The 22,743-nt window shown below is 44.3% G+C and overlaps 1 protein-coding gene across 4 annotated transcripts in view; it reads right to left on the bottom strand.

The window, feature by feature from the left end:
• Window positions 1–21,925, bottom strand: part of IP6K1 (inositol hexakisphosphate kinase 1) — a 37,881-nt gene extending 15,956 nt beyond the window's left edge. For 2 of the 4 annotated variants that reach the window (XM_030501166.1, XM_030501163.1), the window contains exons 1-3: window positions 21,818–21,925; window positions 21,229–21,284; window positions 17,982–18,081 (exon numbers count right to left, since the gene is read on the bottom strand). The gene's annotated coding sequence lies outside the window, so the exon portion shown is untranslated. Of the gene's footprint in view, window positions 1–17,981; window positions 18,082–19,965; window positions 20,086–21,228; window positions 21,285–21,817 lie in introns of all 4 variants that reach the window. The other 2 variants (XM_030501164.1, XM_030501165.1) reach the window with 2 other exon arrangements.
• Between the last annotated feature and the right edge of the window lie 818 nt (window positions 21,926–22,743).

A 22,743-nucleotide genomic window follows, 5' to 3' on the forward strand; every position in this document is an offset into this window, starting at 1 on the left:
GCCCCAGAGTTTCCATAGCAGCAAGACCTGATCGAACACGTACATTAACAAAAGATTGTTTTATCACTACCAGCCCAGAAGATTTTCTTCCAAGCTTGTGCCTAAGAGAGGAGGGTCATCCAATATCCGCTTTGTATTTCATAGGAGAGATGAGAATATGACACATGCTTTCTAGAGAAGAGCTAAGGGAAAATCAGTTGCTCAGCTTTCTGTGAGCTAATTTCTGGCTTCTCTTCGTCTCATTTAAAAAGAGGGAAAAAGTCCCCATTAGATACAAGTTATTTTTAAACTATTCCAACACAAAAGTTGCTGTTCAGCACAGCTCTCCGATCCAACAGTCAGAGATAGAAAGGAACTTATTTTCAACAGTCACAAATCATAAATCAACCTAACCCACCAAGAAAAGACCTTTCTTGAATTCACACTAGTGAAGGGCCCCAGAAAACTCATCAACAGGCTCATCAGCAGCAAACTGTAGTGCTTGTATTCACAGCGGGGGGGAAGGAAAAATATTCACATCAATCCCACTGAAGAGGTTTGGCTGAAAGACTAACTTGGAAAGAATTTGTAACTCACAGACTGAATAAGCAAAGGAAACAATTTCATCTCCTGCCTAAAAAATCCTATGTTTAAAACTTTCATTAATGCTGGAAATAAAGCATACCTGCTTTTCAGTCATAGATGTTAGCCTTCTCCCCAACAGTGAGGCTTAAATAAGCCAGACACATCCCCAAGGAAGTCCTGAAGGACTGGATGATCATGGTAACTCCACCCAAATGCCTCCCCACCAGGAGGAAGATGGAACGACTATGCTGAGTTCAGCATGAGGACGAGCACGTTCAGAAACACTGCACTTTCATGTCAGCTGTGGGTACCAAATTCTACAACCTCAACAGCATCAGAAGGTGGGACAGATTAGCAGGTAAATGCACCACGCTAATCTGCTGACACTAAGCTAAGAGAGTGAGTCAGAGCTGTTGATGCTTGTGTTGAACCAGAAGACAAACACACCATACAGCAAGTCACTACTGGCACAGAAAAGGAAGGTGGGATTTCGTGGTAACGTGCACAGAATTTAGCCAGATGGATGGCACTGGAAAAGACTGCTCAGTGCCAGGGGTAGCTCACCAAACAGAAGAGAATCCACCACAGTCAGGTGATTGGCAGTCTCAAGTTTGTGCCACAACAGGGCACAAAGAGAACAACTGGACCTCCTAAGAAAGTTCTTACCTCATCATCTTCTGGTTAAAAATGCCCCAGAAATCCTTGGAGGCATCAAGGCTGGAGCCGAGGAAGCCAGTTTGACCTCATCGCCTACAGAGTAACTGCCAGTCCCCAAGCTGGAAAGATGCTGTCACCATACACTTGTGCAAGCAGCTCTGCAGCTTGAGTGCCAACTCACACCTCCACACAGGCTCACGCTAAGGTTGTGCACCTTAGCCTTGTGTCATTCAGCCACAATGCCACACTCAGCCAGTACAGAGAGCTGGAAAGCTGATGAAAGATGGGACGAGATCCTCCCAGCTTGCATAAGAACTAGAAGAAACTTCCAGTGAAAGCACAAAAATCCCAGGAAAGGGAATTTTAATGTGCAGCAATAAAATCAGTTTTCAGGCTTGAGAGGGTGGTTGACAGGAACTGAAAGGAACAGTTGATGTGCTGCATTTTACACCTGCCACACACAGAAAGCAAAGTAGGGAGGCCAAAGTGAGGATTCTGCAACAGGAAAAACAGTCAAATCCCCAGCGCAAGAGCAAGGGCACACATATATTCCACTTTCAGACTGTATGTGGGCTGCCAAAGAAGAGAGAAGTGGTGTTTTCTGGCTCTTTGCCCTCCACCAATCTCATAAGGAATCCTCAGAAGATAAGGTAAACAAGAGAGAAAAACCAGAATATAAAAACAAAATATAAAATCTATTTAAAAATAAAAGTTGATCAAAAATGGTTTCATCTACCTGCACTTTATAATTTTTATGCTTTCAGAATGTTGAAAACACTGGATTAAGGAAGAAGACCAAGGTGAACAGCTAGGCCCCAGCACTGTCAAAGGGAAATGACAGTAAAAAAGACATCAAAAGCTTGGTCTGCACAAGAAATAAATGCATGTGAGACTTTATCCATCCACTATGTTCTCTCTAGCTTGGTAAAACACAGGCAGATTGAGGTGCTTTTGAGGTGAAGAAACTGCTTGTCTTGGTTGTTCCTTAAAGCGATCCTACACAATGAAACCAACTCCACAAATGCCTGGCTTTGAGGGAGGGGGGAAAAAAAATTGGAAAAATTATGTTTGGATTTCTTTTGGCACCCATTGAGCCAAATTGGTTTCTAATTCCTTCTTCAGTTATTTCTTCAGACACATGGTTACACAGGTAATCCTTTGACAGCCACACCAGCATAAACAGTACCCTCCCACTCAGCTCTGCTTTGCTGGTGCAACTGTTTGCAGCCTCACCATGACTCAAGTTAGGGAACTGATCACAGTCAAAAATAAACCAGCACTTTGTTTTGTTTTTTTAAAGGATTATGTCTCAACCCGGGTCAGATCCCCAATCTATTGTTCAGCTGTACAAACAGTTGTATCAGCACAAGGTGCCTGAATTGCTGATGGTTATCCTCGTGCCCAAAGCCAACGTTTGCATTCCCAGCTCACCTCTTCTTTCACGGCTGCTGTAGAACAGGATTACTTACCAAACTGAACACGTAGGATACTTTATGCTGCAGCCTGCAACCACGTGGAGGGTCTCTTTAATGAGACAAAATGAGGTCACACTGATGTGTATCTTACAAGCAAGGCATGGCCACTGAGCTCCCTCGAGCTGTTGCTTGTCTTAAATTATATGTCATTTTTGCAGTTTGCACGCTGAAATAAATACGAAACCATGACTAACAAAGTTACTAATGTGAATGAACAGCTTTGGGCCAAGATCTGAAACGAAACTCTCCCAGAAATTGCATAACTTAACTATCTTGCTGATCTTCCACCCAAAAAAACTCAAGCCTACGTGACACGCAGATTCCCACCTATGAAGGTGGGAACATCATGACGACGGTGACGTTCAAGGGATGGGAAGTCTATCTGCAGTTTTGGCAACTCATCAACTGCAGGTGAATTTTACATTAATGGAAATACAAAAAGGAAGATAGAAAACCAAAATAAGCACTAAGCAATGATAAGATGGTAACTTGGTTTAGAAATGACCCAGAGAGAAGGAGACTGAGGGTTTTCCCAAATTACCAGCTCAAATACCATTTGAAACAAAACCAACTGAAAACACTTCCCATTTGATGGCTGCCTGGCAACCTACTAGAAAGAACTTGGGTCTCAGTTCTCTGCTTTCACCTAGTGATAGGTATCCACATTAGACACACACAATTACATGTCTTCTCATTGAAACAAAGTACAAAAGATTAAATAACCTTTAAGATTTGACTTCTAGAACAGTGTAAGAGGCATGTTAATGAAACAGCTTCAGGAAACACAATTTCTACGTTTTCTGTTGTGTCTACTCTAGAAGGCAAGAATCACAACCTCTAAGCTGTTCAGACCCTTGTTTTGTAGATGTCAAATCAACCCAAGAGGACAAAAAAACCCAACAAAATTGGTATTGGTGAATCTTACCCTTCATTCCTTAATGTACATCTCAGGGTATAGTTCCACAACAGCTTAAATAAATCAAAGTCAGCACCCTTCAAACCCACCCTCTCTCCTGAGTCAGCACTGGCACTCACCTCATCCTGCTCAGACACCAGCCTGGCAAAAAATTAACCCAGGGAAAAAAAGTTGTTTTCGTCAATGTAACCTCCTAAACTGGTTTTGTGCCAGTGCCCAACGAAAGTAAAAGGGGAGAATCGTCAGGGGAAAGGCAGGCAGAAGAGGAGCAGTGCCAACTTCACTCAGCTTCAACTGTCCCACAACCATGTGCTCAGGAAACAGTCTCACCCTGGCTATAGAGAAACCTGAGTTGTTGCTCCCAGCAGAAAGATTGTGCAACTTTTTCACTGCTCTCCTTACATCTTTACACCAGCATCAGCACTCTTGCAGACAGCTAGATTAAGTACCTGACCTGGTAGGAAACTAAACCAGCAACATATAAAACAAAACTACTTTAGTTTTCAGCTGGATCAGGTGCCTAACTGATCGGACCATAACATTCAACAATCCCCGAGCATCAAAACAAGGGAGGAAAGTGGGAACCTGTGACTAAAAGGCAAGGAAAGGAAAAGCTGAAGTTCAAGCAACTGTGAAGCTGCAGTCTTACTCAACACAGACAAATTATCACAACAGGACTATGGAATATTTGCATGAAACCACTTTCGTACCGTTTTTTAATCTAATTCTTTGTTTTAATTTCCCACAATGCACCATTAATACTTAAAATGCCCTATTTCCTCTAAAACAGATCTTTAATTTGTTACCAGCATTTTTTTCAGCTCAACGATACTACTGAAAATATATAGGGGAGAGTGAGAAACAGCCTGTTGTGATTAACTAGGGCATGACAAACAGCAGCAGCATGTGCAAGCAGTACTGGGGACCAAAGCCAGGAGGAACAGTGACAACATTGCACAACCAACATTGATTCATGAACAACAAAGAAGTCTTAGAATTTGCTGCCTGGGTTATGTCCGAGGCTCTCTCTACCTTGGTTAAACTAGTAAGAAAGTCACATCAGAAAGCTGACCACTTTTGAATAACCAAGCTTTTTCGGAAGCAAGAGCACCTCCATCTGAAGGGCTTTATGGAGGAAATCACTGCAACAGTTACCATGAAGAGACCCATCATCAAACAGGTTTTAGCAGTAACGCACACAACTGGTATTGCCCAGACTAGTTGTCAATCAATATACCAGAGCTCCCCGTGTGCTGTCAGACTCAGAAAGGTGAAAGCCTCACCATGTTGCAATGATGCTAAAGGTGACATGAAGCTGGAACTAGTCATTTGCCCCCTGCCTCACCATGAAAGGGGTCTTGGGCCATCACAGCTTCAAAAGCTGCATATATGCACATACTCCTCACCTGCTGAAGACTCAACACTTCACCATTCACTGTGCATCGCAGTACCTTAATGCTAGTGACATTACAGGGTCTTCTCACAGGAATTTCACTTATTCATACGGTATGCTTCATGACTTTAGCCTGACACCTATTCCCTCATGTTCAACATTTGTTTTAACTAGCTCTTGCCACTGTTGGTAGCTCTGGACACAGCATTGATCAAATAGAGGATTCCTGGAAGACATAGTTTTGCCTCAGAGATGCAGCAAGCTCAATTTCTGCTTGTCATCTCGCTGCCGCTTAGAGGACAGCACACTCAAAGAACAGTCTTGGGCTACTTCATACACAATTCACTCCTCCAAAACGCAAGAGTTAAAGCTGTGGCTGCCTCTTGAAGAAGCAGCAAGTTTCCAGCACTACTGCATTTGGACAATCTTGAGGGGGGAAAAGAAGTATGTCCTTTCAAAGAAAACAGTATGTTCATGAGCAAATGCTACACCTCCTCAGGAGAATATCATAAATCAGAAGCAAGAAGTTTATCTTAATACATTCTTGACTGCTGATAGTCACTAACAATAGAAGTATTTCTCTTAAAATGTCAAATACACATATTAAAGGATTTTAAAACATTAAGAAAAATCAGTAAAGCCATCATTTAAGACTCTATTTAGACAGCTGAATTTCTCACAGCTCTCCCATACAAGTAAAATATACGTGTGACAAAATAAGGCAAAGGTAAAACTGCGGTGAAGCTGCTGAGTGCTAAGCAGAAGCACGTGGGCCCATTTAGATCAAAGCATGCTCCAAGTGTCTCATGAGTAACAGACTCGTATCTGTATGGAGTAAGACTTCATAATTCTGTCACATAAGATTATCGACCTGCTTACACACAGCTGTCTTCTGGCAGGTAGTCTCTGCTGGGGCAAACCTGAAGCAGTCATTTTACAGAGGTTAAGACTGTTGCAGGATTCATCTAAATCTATTTTCTGCTGCTGTGAGATAAAGTATGAAAAAGGAAGAGAAACTGATCACAAAAAAGCAGAGCTTCACACAGGGATTGTTTCTCACCCTGCAAAAGGTGACCTCCCAAAGCCTCTTTGACTCTCCTCTCCTCTAAGAGGATTATGAAGCCTACCCTTGGGAGACCACTGCTCAGCTACTGGCCCATAGATATTACACATTAATTCTGTTTCTTGTCTCTTCATTGCTATCAGCAGAGAGATATTAGAAGAATGCATAAGGTCATTCTCCAAAGATCAGGACTTTAAATGGAACCTCTAACACATACAGGGAAAGCCACAGCCAGTGGTGTGTGGTGGGGACTCTGCTTTGTGGCTGCCACACGCGCAGCTGCAGCTCTGCTTAGTGCTTCCTGCTCAAATACCGATCCAGCTTATTTGCACATGCAGGCTCCCAACTACCCTTGGGACAGACATTTAATCAAGAAACAACTGAAAACTGGAGATCATGGATATGTTAAAAAAACTAGGGCAAGTCTAGTGAATGCAGTTCGCAGCTCCACAGCTTGTGTACCAGATCAAAGAGAGTCTCGACAATCACTAAGCCCATGTGTATTTTCAAGAAGTGAGGAGCAGCAATGCACTACAAGGACACTGGCATCTCAAATGGAAAGCCAAGGAGTAGACTGCAGCAAATTCAACTACATATAACTTCATTTTTCAGAGACACCAGGAACCAAGAATTTAAGGACATTTTTTCCCCTGTTCTTTTGGGTTTTGCACCTTCCAACAAAACACCATTTGGACACTTCTGAATGGAGTCTATGAAGCAAGTCCCTAGCCAACAGTAATCGGGAATCATTTCCCTTGCTACTTAGCAGTGCACAGATGTACAGCAACCTATGCTGCCATGGAGGTGACATCTGGGTTTTCCTTCAAAAAAGTAATCAAGGCTAAAAAGCATTATGAATTCCACAGTTACAAAAACTACAAAGACTGAATATGAAGAGAAACTTTATCAGGTAGGAACACATTGCCAGCAAGGATGCAATCCCTGTGAATGGAGATTTGGGATGAGATTAGACACATATATAAGCTAATTCCAATGGATACAGTTAGTTCCGATTTGGGACATATGGTAAAACATTCTCAGAAGTATGTGGCTCACCCAAGAGAAGATCTCAGATGCATCTGTAAGAACACTCCATGGTTTTGGCTGTTTTAGGCTGCACAGTGCAATAGCTAAGAAAAGCCAAGAGTTAAGAGTTTTAACTACTAACTGTACATAGAAGCTACAGGGTTAACCACAAAAGAACAAAAGCCCCAAGGAGCTAAACCCATGAAAAATCATTACAAAAGCTGTAGATGCAGAAGAGCTCAAATTACATTCCTTAAGTAGCTGATAAAATAAGAATGATCTATAGCTTTCCAAGAGACCACTAACTGAAAGACAAACATAAGCAGCTTGCGGTGAACTTGGATTCTTAGTATCTGTTCTCAACTTTTGAGTTATGATGCTTTTAAATGGAAAAAAAGAGCTTTGATTTAAAAAAAAAGAAAAAAAAATTCAGTTGCAGCAGATGATTGATTTCCACAGAAAAAAACCAAACACAACTAGGACAAAAGAGAACTTCTAATTGCTATTTTTAATTCTACAGTGACAAAAAACCTCAAGACAAATGTTATGTAACACCATTAACCTCTTCACTCATAACTGGCACCTTAATTTAGCACACCACCACACTAGATAGCTTAAACCGAATTCTTAATGCCAAAGCGTACCACTGGCTGCAGTAAAGCAGTAACAGGCGAAAAAAGTCCCCAAGCAAGCATCATATACTGAATTTTGCAATTACAGTTCCTTGGGCACAAGCAGATATACCAGACCCTGTCCAGCTCTAATGAAACAGTATTTTTTCCAGATTTGTAACCCCAAAGAGATTATCAAATACTCCCTCTTCTTTTAGGAACACTGAAGAGAAATCGAAGCACAGAGTAGATCTGGACTGACGGAAAAACCTCCAGCTCACCTTTTATACTAGAAGTAAATCAAATGTAAAAAGGCTGTAACCTGCTGAAAAGGAAATTACTTCACGTTTTGAGCGACTGTTTTTCTTCTTTACAAACCTGTCAGCATTCCACACACATCTTCCATGGCACTTTAAGTCAGGTACGACTGAAATCCAAAACCGCCATGTATTGTACCTATCTATAGTTCAGTAGCTATCACATACACATGTATGACTGAGTGAAAAACAAAACAAGGTAATCTTGAAGAACATACACGTCAACCGTCCCCACCCCCCAAGAAAATACAGCTTAATCTTCTTCACTGATAATGAACAAGGCTGATGAATGCAACCAGACAGCCTCTGTCTTCCATCCATTCTAATCGCATTGTGGCAAAGAATGACATTCAGAAATAAAAGACAGATTAAGAGCCTACTTTCAGAAACTATCATCCTGCTGCATGGAAAGAGCTCTATGAATCACCAGGTCATCCTCCTCTGACTCCATTTACTCTTCAGAATTCCCTGATGTGCTTGAATTCATACTCCACCCACCCAGACTGTAATGTCTCAACTTGCATACAAGAATACCCTGGAAGACAGTATCAAAACACTCAGTAAACTTCAGCTAAATGGCCTCTAGTGCCCTTCCTCATCCACAAATCCAGTTATTTTATCACAGAAGACAGCGAGGTGGGTCAGAACAACTTTCAGTAAATCCATACTGACTGTTCCCAGACACATTCCTTCACATGTCCAGAAAGGTGTACCAAAAGGACCTGACCGACAACTGTCCCCATGGCTGACCAGCGTGTAGGTCCTTGTACTATAGCCCCATTGGGACTATTCTGAAGACAAGTGCAATCATTGTGAGGGTGGTGAGACACTGGCACAGGGTGCCCAGAGAAGCTGTGGCTGCCCCATCCCTGGCAGTGTTCAAGGCCAGGTTGGACACAGGGGCTTGGAGCAACCTGCTCTAGTGGAAGGTGTCCCTGCCCATGGCAGGGGGTTGGAACTAGGTGAGCTTTAAGGTCCCTTCCAACACAAACCATTCTATGATATGTCTCTGTCAAGTGATCAGAGACATCCATCACTTTTCAAAGATGGACAAGACTGGCATCACCATGACACAGCCAGCTCAGCACCTCTGAGTGCAGCCCATCAGGACCCACAGACTCACATGGCTCAAATTCTCCCAACATAATCCCTCACTCTGTTTGGATTTGCTTTCAATTGCTGCTGCTTCTTTGAGCCCTGCCTCTAAACATAGGAGCCCAGACCCTACCGCTGAAGACAGGCAAAAACAGCACCTCAAGCAACTCTGTGCCAACCATCACTCATTCAGCCACCTCATTCAGCAGAGTCTTTGTTTAGCCTTTTACTGCTGATGTAGAGGTAAAAGCTACATCAGAATTATCAGCGATGTTGTAATAAGCACTGTCCTAAGAGAAAGTGGCTGCTTCTACAACTCAAAGACAGAAATGCAGATTAACACAGCCAAGTTTGTTCTGTCTGTATTCCAGGTTGTTAAAGAAACCACAGGTCTCTTTGCAGGATGTAAAACCATCTTGCTGGAGAGTTGCATGACCCCATTTCTAAACCATTTGGCAAAAAAGCCTCCCTCTGCTAAATTCACTCAGCCTAGCCAACAAAGGGAAATGCGCTCTGTAAAGAGCAAACCTAGGCCCTCCTGAAAATCCCTAAGAAAGTTTCATTGAGAAGCTTCTTTTCACCTCCAATTACAAAGAAAAATCTAGACAATGGAATAAGACTTTTTACCCAGTTAGATGCCAACTAGCCAGACAGCTCTAGGTATAGAAAAGGAGATGCTTTATGATGACTCCGTATTCTCAAGCATAATATCTCAGTGTATCAGAGGCGGGGTAACGGCAGGAGAAAACTTAAAGCTGTTCTAATGCTCCCCAAGACTTAGGAGAGCCAAAGGACACAAAACGCTTGCAGCCTCAGTCATTGCTGCAGGCTCCTGGCATTGAGCAGACATCTCATTGTGCCATATTCAGACTGCCAAAGCGATGGCAGTGCCTGCTGTGTCTGGAAGCGAGCACGGAAGTGTAACGCAAGCAAACAAAAGTATGTTTTATCAGACTCCAGAACTCGCAAGGCTCCCCTGCCCCCTTCTGGGAACAAGGTGGATTTGAAAACTTCAATATCTACTTCCAATGATAAGAGTGTTTACTTGTGTAAACAATCGAAGGAAAACCAAAAAGAGCTTTTGCCTCAAGCAGGAGTCCCTTCAGCAAAGACATGGATATTAAGTACATGTCCTTATGCTGCAGAGAGACTCAAACTGGATTTTCTTTACCCATACACTGAAGCCACTGACAAACTTAGGCCTGCCAGAAAACAGCCTGACAATTCACTACGGCTCTGTTATGACTAAGCTGATTCACTTCTCAGGTCACAATGCAGATGTGCATCCCTGTCCTTCACCCCAGTATCTTTACTACTTACTTCCCCAAAGTAAAAATAAATAAGATATAGCAACTACAGCAAAACTTGCATGATATGCATTAACTGCTCATAAGCCTTCTCCACAAGTTACAGAAAACACATTCTATTAAGCTGCTGACTGAGACTTGACTTAAGCAAAAATCCCTTTGCAGTGACTTGCCACCCCACGTATTCATGTTGAGATCTTAAATGCAAAATGCAAAAAGACCTTATGAGGGCCAGAGGAGAAAAATTCTCCCACCTGCATCTTCTTACCACTGCTACCAGGAGAACATTGTGCTACTGTTTGGCCATACATTTTTGCATTTCACAAAGTTTAAAAAAAGAGAGAAAAGGAGTTACACTTTCCTCTTTATCTTCTGAACGCAGCCCTGCAATACTCTGCTGCTCAGAAAACTTAAGGAGGTACTCACACACTTTTCCTCCATCTCTGGTTTGGATGTGGGCTAGTCAGGAGGAAAGCTAAGCAAAGACCCCACATCCCACTCCCAGCTGTGACAAGGAGAAGGGAATTTCCAAAGTAATGGAGCACAGCTACTGTTAAGCAGCCATTTAGGATCCATGAAGAGAAATGTTTCTCATTTTGAAGAGACTGACTCCACAGCAGAGATCCAGGAACTCTATCCAAAGAGCACATTGTAAGTAGCGACACGTTCCGTGCTCTCCCCTCCCTTTGCAAAGTCAGCTGGTAAGGAGCAGAAGCTGGCTCCAGTGCACAGGAAGCAGCACAAATGTTTTGTTTCCTAGGAATTAGGACAACATCTTGATTTAAACCTAACAAGTCCAAGAGTTATGTATTATAGCCAAACACAAACTTGCCATGAAGAACCATCACAAGCAAGCTAATCTCACTCTTAAGGCCTTTCAAAACCAGCATTTAATTTGGTTCACTTCATGCTCACTGCAAAGCAGCTTTACAATTCCTACAGTACGCTGTGGGCTGTGACACCGCTCTGATCCATCTCCTCCTCGGATCTACACGTAGCCCTTTTTCTGAGCTGTCTGAGAATTAATTATGTGGAAATGAACACCATTAGATAAAGGGATTCCAAGCAACTGGCTCTCATAAGGGAACTGAGGACTACAGGATCTCTGCCCTCAAGAAACCCGTGGCAGTGCCCATTCAGTACAATTCTGCTGTTAGAACGAGATTAAGATCCAAACAGGCAAACATCAGTACTACACCCACCTTCTCACTTGTGGCCAGAAACAAATATGTTTAGCCATGGCATGGGTTCTACCTCTTCCTCTTGCCACCACTAGACCACATCAGAGCAGCATCCTGACCTGAGTAAGTTCTGCCAAAACTACTGGTGATACACAAATAGCAGCTTTGAACAAAAATATTAGTACTCTGACTTTAATACCTTGTCTGCATGAGCTTCACCTACTCCTCCATGTAAAGCAAGGCAGTTAAGCTTCACAACCTCATGCAATCTGGAATTTCACCATCCAATTTCACCAATCTCGCATATGCAGGCAGAGATATATCACGGCATTTCAGCAGTCAGAAAGGAGTTTGAGAGCAAATGGAGGGGCTTGTGCATTAGAATTTTCTCTGTCTTACTGTGAAGATAAAGCAGAACAAACAGCTTGCTCCAGCTACACTTGTCTTTTTCTACATGGGGAAGCTGACACCCCTTGCATTTGGCAGGTCCCAAATGGCACCATGCGGTTTTACTGGACAGCCCAGCTTTTGGCTGAACACTGTTAAAAACATTTAAAGTCAGGAGAAATCCAGCAATTCTTACATCCCTCCACTGAATTTAACAGGTCAGCAAAGTGCTCAGTTGATTTGATTAACAGATCTTTTAGATAACCATGATCTATCCAAGGTCATCCAAAGGGAAAGAACCAGCAATAGGCTACAGGTTTTTGTGCTTCCACTGAATGTTTCCATGATCTCGTCAAACCATTCAGTCCTGGGGCATTTCAGCCATTGGCAAAACAGCATTTAGAAAAGGAACAGCAAGATAGTCAAGCAAACTACCTGTATACTGTTTTGAGAAGACTGCAGTTTGGTGATCATTTTATTTTCCATGACCCCCTTGCACTCCAACTTACTCTTACCTCATACTTAAATTCTCCAGTTTTTAAGATTTTGTGTCCTAGTCCATCAACAACTGAATTGAGTTCATCAATATAGGCTCGAATTGGGGCACCTCTTTCAAGTAACTGTGCTGCTGTTTGGCTGAAATGCTCAAACGGCAGAAAGAGAAAAAGACAACCTAGGAGCACATCAGTTCCTCAGAAAGACTTAAGAGCATAAAAGCAAGATTATCCAAACAAACTCACTTCACTCTGGTAAACAAATTCTTGTCCCAAAAGCACAAGAAACAGCTGTTATCAAGTGGTTTCTTCGGCTAACATAGTTCCAAGATGCTGGCACTAAACAAAATTTGGGGCTTTCTTAAGCATCTTAAAAGGTCAGAGAAACCTAAGGCAGTCAATGCACAGTACTACAGATTACGTCAATGCTCAGGACACAGCTTAATGGTCTGTATGAGAAAAGGGAACTGCAGGTTGCACCCATTCTGAAATAAATACAGGAAGATTTGCAGGGATAGGTAAAAATCTTTTATTAGACCAACTGATAGTGGATGCCCTCCTCTCCCACTGCAACTATTTTTACACTGATTAAAAAATTAGTTCAGCTGGAAAAGACATATTTTGGGGCCCTACTTTTCTACCTAATCCTTCTTTCCCTGGAAAAAGTGCTAGTCACAATGAGAAAAAGCACTCACATCACTGTCTACCTTCTCACTACCCCCAGCAAAACAAGTTTTGTTTTAAAAGTGTGGGTTTATCCCTGTAACTGTATCTACATTAAGGGATTCCACTGGTAGAGCTGCACTAGGTGAGAACAAACGTGCTGATTAATGCAGCTGTCCCAAGCATTTGTAGCAGAAATGACCTTATAAGCACGTCCACAGGGAGTTAAAGCCACATAATCACACCGCAAATCCATGCCCCCTACCTCATACGAGATTCTCCTAGGCAGATGACCCTGAAGGGTCATAGACAAGAAAGAAAACATGAGCTTTAAGTTCCCAACTTGACACTTCATTGTGATTTTTCCCATGAGAAAGTACCAAATGAAGGTACATTGTCATATACAGTACATTCTCTTGTACAGTCAACCCACATTAAAAAAAGAAAGAAAAACAGAGAGAGGAGAAGAGAAAAATCTGAGCTCCACGGTAGGAGGAAAAGAAAAAATCTCAATGCAAGTGTTACAAGAATTTAAACAATGCCACGGAAAATATGGGGATAAAGTGCAACATTTCAGTTTTAAATAGGAAATAACTTAAAAGTTTCTGTTATAACAAATATTTCAGACAAAGTGCACTAATGCTAGTACTCAAGTAAAATATATTATATAGTATCCGATGGCTCTTAGAGCTAAGGCAGCAGATTCCATTTGAAATTAGATGCAACTTTAAAGAGAATTTCATACAAGGATACTCTCACATCCCTTGTGACATTAGAAAATCCAATACGGCGAAACATACATGACATACAACACAGGGTCATGGGAGGGATTTTGATCTGGGCCTTGTTATCCTGTTACTTGTGACTCTTCTGGGGATCAGCATAACCTACAAGACTCAATCACTCCTACTGAAAATCTTAAAGCTGTTAAAATACCTCAGGGTTGTTTTGTGGCTTGCAGTGTGCTCTGGAAGGTAAAGGGCAAGGAATTAACAGGGATGCCCCCCAGCCACTTGAGGGAAAACGAAAGACAATCTGAACCTATCTTCTCAACAGATACATGAATCGGACAGCTAGTCACAGGTTCAAGCTTGGCAAGATGCTACATGTTTTGAAGAGCAAAAACCCAAAACTTGGCATTTAAAGATGTCTGCAAGATCATTTTACCTGAGCAGCAGCCAGCACTGCCGTTCTTTGGTGCCTTCTTCTAGCAAGCCGCACACTTCCAAGGGATCCAATGTAACTTTGGCTTTGCTAAAGGAAATATCCAAGAAGGGAGCTTCTAGATTCCAAAGCAGCAGTCTCTGAACACAGTTCATCCTAATGTATTTCTTGAGCTCCTTCCAAAGGAAAGAGACCTTTAATACTCAAAATCTTCATCATTACTCTCTTTATATACCAACACAGGGCAGCAGACCTCTTGGAATATGCTAACATGCCAGCCAGTTCTGGTCTGAAACAAGAAACTCTTCCTTTTCAAATGAAGTGAAGAATCAGACAAAAAAAGCCTATATTTAACTTCCTATTCACTGCAGGAGTTGCAAACAAGTTCTTGTAAGCACTCTACAGGTCACAGATTTCCAGTATCTTATCTAAATGTTAAGCTGCTGAAGCAGAGCTCAAAGCCCTTTCCAACAGACTTTCTGGAGTGCCACTTGCAACCAAGGCCACTGGCTAAGTAACAGAGCTGTAAAGCCAAAGGAAGAAGAAAACAATTTGACAATAGATCAGGTTTAACAAATTGGCTTGCATATAATTACTAAGTGCATCACCTGTGTGTGTGTATATATATATATATATGAAAATATAAATTACTTTTGTCCTGTATGCTAAAAAAAAGCGCAGCACATTCACTTGGAAGACACACAGACTGTGGCAAGTTTGCTTTTAATAACAAGTCTGTCTCAGGTGTAAAGAAGTTACCTTGATTTTTCACACCTTAAATTCCTCTCAAGATACTGGAAGACCACGTTGCAGCTTCTACAAAACACCAATCTGCTAAATCAGATGTACTCTCACAGCCACCCGGGTTACAATACATCATGGGCCATATATAGCTAGGGAAAGCAAATTTACTCTTCAGTTTTCCTCTCCAATTCAATGCAGTGTGATAGTAAGTGCCAGAAGCATTCCCCTCTTGGACTGAAAGATAAAAATTAACAAGCACTATGGGTAGAAAAATAACACAGTTTTCTTCAACTATAATAGGAAAACTGCACGATAGCAAACTTGAAACAAGAGAAATAGCTCTGCACCTACAAGAAGAGTCAAACTGCCAAACTCACCACCACACGACTGACCCTATCAGAATTTGAAAAGGGTTTTGAATTTTCTTCTGGTTGTCATGTCACAAGAGGATGAAGTACAAAAAAACCCCACAAAGTCTGGAAAAGCTTCACCTGTAAGCTTTACTTACCAGGTTTTAGGAAGGTATTTTAACTGCAGGGAATAAAGAGCTTGGTTTACTTTTGGCTGGCAAGTGATCCAATGGCTATTTTTACTAAGAATATTTGAGTCAAGATGCATTTACAAATCCGAATTATTTTAAGACAACTGGATTTTGGTTTTTTTAAGTTGTTAATAGGTTCATTGTATTCTCAACTGCTGAAATACATGTAAAAGTGTCAGTCCTAAGGATGCTACAGGTCAAGCAAACAGAAATACATGTGATCTTAACTAAGGCAAAGAGTAATTAAGGGGAAAAACAGAAACCACAAGTGCTGCTATTACAGGAAGAAAGATGAACTATAAAAAAATAACCACAGCAGCATGTATAGCACCTGAAGAAGAGTGAAAACTATTCAGATTGCACATGGTGCACAAGAGTGGCACTTATTCAGTCTAACAGAATTAGAGGTTTTCTCTCAGCTCCATAAAAATAAAAGATGCATAAATCATGCTCGATAACACTTTTGGTTCAGATTTACCTTCAAGTTTTAATAGTATATTCAGGTCAACACTTGTGGTAAGAATATGAAATATTAAGACGTGAATTACATAAAGATTTGTACCCAAGGAAAATGCCACTGGCACAGCACATGGAAAAACACAGTATTCGGTCCAAACGGCAAGTAAAACTAACAATTCCAACATTCGTAGAATTAAGGGTATCCATAATCATTTTGTATATGGTCACATTTAATCTAAGCAAAATATGCATATTCCAGATTAAACTGATGCAGGTTTTATTGTGGGAGGTGTGAGGGGGGTTTGTTTAATAAAACTATCTGAAAAACTCTGCATATGTAGTGTTTCAACACTGAGTTTCAGACTGCTTTAACAGTTCTTTTGGGGCAGATTCAAAAGATTTAAAAAAAAGGTCTTTTTCCCCCCTATATCTGTGGATGAGAGTCAACCCCTTCCTCAGATCTGCCATGTAGCTTTACACACAGACAACAGTTTGGAAAAATGAAATATACCTTCCCCTAGCCAGTAAGTGTTGTGAGGGCCTTCCAAAGCTCCAGAACCTTACAAGTTTTATTTATAATCCATAGCAGTACTCAAACCAAGAGCACAATTCCTCATCTTCTGCAACAGCTCCAACATTTTTCACTGAAGTTACTCTTCGGTTCGATTCAGCCACTGACTAAGACACGTAGCCCCCTTAGGCTTCTCTCCCAAATCCTTCCTGCTTTAAATAACTCACTGACATCTGCATTCACTGGTGCACTGATTTTGGTGCTCAAAGCTGCTTATCGCCTATAGTTAGCTGTAATGGGATCATGACTGCCTCCCCACACGTGCTTAAGCTGCTTAGACAGTACTGTCAAAGGACATAGAACAAACAACCAGCCCTACGTTCTTGTGCCTTTTTAAGATTTCTAAACTCACTTTTTGAAATGCTTGACAATAATTTGATACCAGCAGTGGACAGTGCTAACCAGATTACATGATATTTTCCATAAACCCACTGTGTCAGTTTAAAAAAAAATAGGGAAAATGCAGCTCAAAATAGAACCACATGGAGGGGAGGATGCCACAGCAGAATATCCGAGTCATACAATAGCTCACCTTTAGATCACACTTGAATCAGCTGTGACAAAGACACAGGAGCATCCCCACAAAGAAAGCACCCCACGGCTCCTATCCCTACCCCAGGAATGTAGTTGTGGAGCTCGGCACCTCTGATCATTACCTGTTGCACTTCAAACTGACCATTAGTCACACAGGTCAGAGGCCTCCTACCAGAAAAGTGAACTGTGTGACACAGCTACTGTTTAAATGCAGTGTCTCAAGGAAAGTGTCTCGAGGTCATTTGAGTCTGCTGGCAAACAAACGCTTATACCACAGGTACAAGTACCTAGTCATATCTTTGCTGATAAAGAACAGGGAGAAAACAGATAGGCCAGACTTTCTTCCATATTTAGAACAGCACAAAGTAACCCCTTTCAGCCTGGAAGACTATGAAGCTAGCCTATCACCTTTCAGCAAGCTGACCTCAGAATAGAAAGGAAAAAATAAAACCCAGACAATGACAGAGTTCTAAAATCACTGTAAGACAATTCAGCTGCAATTCAGCCACGTAAATGGCCAGAACTGCTGGGGCATAAAAGTTAGCCTCCAAACCTTGGAAGCTTAGCTTTCACTACAAAAAACTGACACCAATTTGGTGAACGATCAGGACTGAGCTTTTCACTCTCTTCTAGTGCACTTACCTAGGCATTCCTGTAGTATCCTCCAAAGATAAGAGCATATCTCCCACAAACCGTATCTACATATACTTACTTGAAGGGTAAAATTACAAAGTGAGAGGCAAAAAGCAAGCAGCTTATTTCTCTTTGCATATTTAAGGTGGCTGCGTATGTATTCTGGGCAAAACAGAGAAAAGTTACCTCAGAGGTGTCACCCAAGCTCTCTCTGTTGAGCAGTCACTGGAATATGGAGCCAACCTCTCACAATCAAGAGGGAGCAGGATGCCAGAAGCAAGTCAGCCTACAAGATGTTGTATGGAAATGAGTTAGCAAGTGCTAAATTAGCTTTTGTTTAGATCTTTACTTGCTCATCAATTCAGAATTTTTGAGAGCATACATTCCCTCGAGTCTGGGACCCGAAATCACAGCAAGCTCCTTTCAGGATGCAGATGATCTCACTGATTCCTCTGGGCTTCCACAGATGCTCTTTTACTAAAGTTACCACTGGGGCTGAGGAAACCACTGCCCCCAGCTGCCTCCTCCATCCCTCAGCTGAAGATTACCAGCCAGCACCTGGAGCAAAACAGGATGCATGCCTGTTCTTCACCTGGCCTGGTTCACAAGACACTGATGGGTATCAAGGAAAAAGGGTTGAAGCGTAGTATATTGACCTGTGGCAGCTGAGCAGGCACTGCTGTAGGCCCTAACACAAGGGAGGTAGCATTTGGCAAAGAAGCAGGACAGCTGGTGGAGGAGATAACCTTTCTAACTACAAAAGCTAAATCAGAGACAGCTTATCTGTTGGAGCTCTCAAATGTGTAGGAACATCCTACCAGCAGAGACGCGTAAGATCTCATAACCTTTTTCACTGCTTTTATCAGATTGGGTTGACACAGATCTTCTACTAATATAATTATGGCAGCAGCTATGCCCATGTTATTTTTTTACAGAAACAATTGCACCACTGTTGACTTTCGTGGATAGCATTATATAGATGGGGAGGTACCCTATCATAGCAAAGTTTATTCCTTTACTCCCAGAGAAGGGGATAAAATCATTTATTGTGAAACTGACCCCATACTGACAGGGAGTTCTGCAAAATAAAAGAAAGCTTAAATCAGCCTGTCTTTTATACACAGTTAATGCCATTCAGAATGCACAAAGACAAGCTTAGAGAAATAACTGAAGGCAAATTACTTGCATCTTAGTACTATCTGCAGAGTAGTTTGCAGCTATGTGGACTATATAGGCAAGCACAGGCACCCCAACATGCCAGCTAAGAGAACTGCATCTATTAGAAAGTACATCTACCCGAAGAGCACACTGGGAAAGCCAAAAATAACAGCTGCTGCCACATCAGAACAGCACAAGTACTGCATACAGGCAATGCCTGCAAAACAGAAACTAAGCAGCCATGCATAAACACTTCCTCTTCCTCCCCCACCACCCCTATGACAGCAGCAACAAACCTGATATTAAACACTCACCAGCATCCTGCTCTGCATTCCTGTCACATCAGGAATAGAAAAGAGGAAGACTGCTAACTGTTCCTCCATATACCTGAAGGGTTCCTTCAGTTTACAGGAAGTAATACAAATACTTGACATGATTCTCGCAGAGGTTTCTGTCACATTTTCTTCTTTACTTCCACTCCTTTTCTCTAGCTCACCCGTTTCACAGCTCACTAGGGACCCCTTGGATTTACTAGGCTTGGTTTTCATACATTCTTTCTCAAAGACAGAAGTCACCAATAAAAGCAGTTGTTCCTAGGAAAGCAGCATTGTACAAACAAGCAAGTGCAGAGCCACGGCTCTACTGAGCCACACACAAACTCCACAAGTCAAGTTCAAACCTAAATCCTGCCCAGCACCAAGACTGACAGTGTGACGCTGTCAAATGCAAGGGTAAACAAATCAGGCTGCAGCCGTCTGTCAACAGCAAGTTCTGAGACTATAAATCTCAGCATCAACACTCAACTGTGATGCACATGTCTCAACATGTTGCAAACTAATCGCCGATGGGCAGACGGGGGGAACGTGATGGCAGCAAGTGAAGTGCAATGCCCAAGTAATAGCCAAACAAGGCCTCTGTCAGATTTTCTATGGCTTCAGTATCTGCATTCCAACCACAGATGGAAGAAACACTCCTTCTCTAGAGCACAGGCTATGGGTATTCCACTTCAAACCACCTACATTTCTCATTCCAATGGAGACCACAAGACAGTGCCATCCCCCTACCCCAGTGTGCCAGTCAGAACTCACCAGACCCACAATCACCTTCAGAGAAATCAACTAAAACCTAACATCTATAAAGACAAGTGATCAAAGCTCTTCATGAACATTTGGTGACCCACTGAACCAAACAGACTGTGCCCTGTAAGCAGATGGTCAACAAACAGCTCCAAGCTTGTACAGGCCTCATCATCTCGCACTAGTCAAGCTTAACAAGGTCACATTTTCAGTTTGATAATTTTACACAAAATGAATAAGCTCTAAGGGGGGGAGGGAAGAAGAGAAGAAACAAACCAGGCAGCTCAGATGGGATGGGAAGAGCATGCAACTGCATGATTAAGAAGAAATCATAGTGCTTGTTGAGAAGGTTAATCAGCTGATTAAGGGCACAGGTACTGCTTCAGCCTGGGCATTTTTTGACCTCTGAGTGCTGGCTGTTCTAACCTTGACTTTTCACTATGTGCAACGCAATACAGAACAACTTGCAGGTCAGTTCACCTACACAGCGTGCCATGAGAAGGCATCCTAAAGCACATCTAATTTTGCTTTCTAGAATATTTTTATAAGAAGGACGTGCACAGTACTGTCATCCTGATGATGAAGCGCACAGTGATGCTATTCACAAAAGCTACCAACTAAGTTTATGCAAACAGGACTACTGCCTATAGAAATATTACATTAAGAATGAACAGAAACCCAAGCACACACCATTCTGGCACCAATCAGTGCTTCGTTAGCAAAGGCCAATCTTGGAATTCAGCTTTGGAAACTTTGAATACCAAGTCAAGCTAGGTGAAACTGAAGGGAGAAAAAGCAGACACAGCAGAAACACAGCAAGACATGCTGAAATGAAAAAGGCAGCACACACACTAAACCATATTACTGGAAAGAAAAATGGGGGCCCTCCCCACTGATTCAGAGCTTTAAGATGGAGGGACACGGAGCCTGGCACTAATTTAAATTCAGAGTAGCTGAAAACTGAAGAGAAGTCAGTACCACCTCTCCTAATCCACGTCCTACTTGGAAACCCCAGGGAAGGTTGGTTTCAGTCCAGGTCTCCAAACCCTCGAGCACATTCACCTCCGGGGGCTGCCAAGCATCTTCCAGTAACCACTGGGGCATCCAGCACTACCAGAGCCCACCTGCACCCGCTCCTCTGCGGCAGTGGCAGCACGCTGGGACACAGGAAGGGCCCCCAACCCCACCAGCTTCCTCACCATGTTGGCTTCATGTTACCACCGTGGTTTGCCGAGTTCCTTCCTGCGCGCAGCGTCTGTGGAAGGGAAGGACAAAAAGGGAGGGGACGCTAGAGCCGCCTGCCAGGCAGGGTCCGGGCAGGGGCAGCGCAGCCCTGCCCAGGCTCCGCGCTGCCGCCGGGGCTGCCCTGCCTAAGCCCAGCTCCCAGAGCTCCCCCCAGAGCCTCCCGCCCCAGCTGTGCCCCATGCGAGCCTCGCACACCGAGTGCCCCCCGCGCACACCCCAAACACGAGGACCGCGCCTGGCTCCCCGCTCCCATGGGCCCGCCCCTGCCTCCCCCCCCCGGCACAGCGCTCGGTGCCCCCACCTCACCCCGATCCTTCCCTCCGTGTCCCCCTCTCCCCACAGGGCCATGCCGGACTCCCCCTGCCTCAATCAGACCGCACCGGGCGCTCCCCTCTCCCATCCCCCCTCCCGGGGCCGCGCCCGGCTCTCCCCTCACGGCAGCGCGCCCGGTTCTCGCTCCCTCCCCACGTGGCAGCGCGCCCAGCTCAGTTCTCCGCCGCCCGCCCTTCAGCCTGCCCCGGGCCGTCGCCCGCCGTGGCTCACCGGGCCGGCTCCGCCTGCCCAGCTCGGGGCTGGCGACACCGAGCCCCCAGCACCACCGCCGCCCGCTCCCCGTCGTTCGAATCAACAACAAGATGGCGGCGCCCGAGGGGGCGGGGCCCCGGCGCCGGCCGTCATAGCAACCGCGCCGTCCAAAGCCCGCCCCGCCGCCTCTCACACCAATCCTAAACCGAGCCCCGTCCGACGGGGTCCCTCCGGGCGCGCTGATAGGTTGAATCGGCCGTCACTCAGGAGCGGAGCGGCCCCGCCCCTTTCCGTGCGCGGACTGCCTCCTGATGGCCGCGCACGTTAGGCACACGTGACTTCCCCCAGGGCCCCGCCTCCCCGCGGGCTGCGCCGTCCTATTGGCTAGCCGCGGCGGGGGGGGCGCGATCGGCCAATGGGCGCGGGCGGTCTTGTGAGGCGCGGCATGCCCGGGGTTCGCAGCCCGGCACCGGGGCTCGGGGCAGCCCCTGTCCGTTCCCCCGGGGTTGTGGCGGTCTCGCTCGGTGCGGTGCGTGCTGCGGCCTTCAGCCCGGCCAGACCCCGCCTCCCCCGCTGCGGCCTGGCCTCGGACGGCTCCTCGGGCTGGGCTGGCTCCGCGGGGCAGCGCCCGAAACAGTGAAGGGTTTAACTCCCGAGCGGTCACGGCTCCTGCGGGCTCGGGATGCGGGAGTCTCGGGCAGAGTCACGCTGTGACCCCTCCTCGCTATGAAGTTTCACGGCTGGCTACTCTCTCCTCTCCCCAAATTAGTCTCTTCCCACTTCCCCGCCAGCGCTTCATGTCCCGGGAGCTGCCGCGGAGGCATCCCGCGGCGCGCTCCTCTGAAATTCAAATAGCTGGCTTCCCACCTTCCCGCGCCGCCCGGCTCCAAAGCGTTCAAAGCGCCGTTCGCCGGGCCCTGCCAACTCCTGCAGGGTGTCGCGCC

This window comes from Strigops habroptila, chromosome 11 (genome assembly GCF_004027225.2).
Source record: "Strigops habroptila isolate Jane chromosome 11, bStrHab1.2.pri, whole genome shotgun sequence".
NCBI lineage: Eukaryota > Metazoa > Chordata > Aves > Psittaciformes > Psittacidae > Strigops > Strigops habroptila.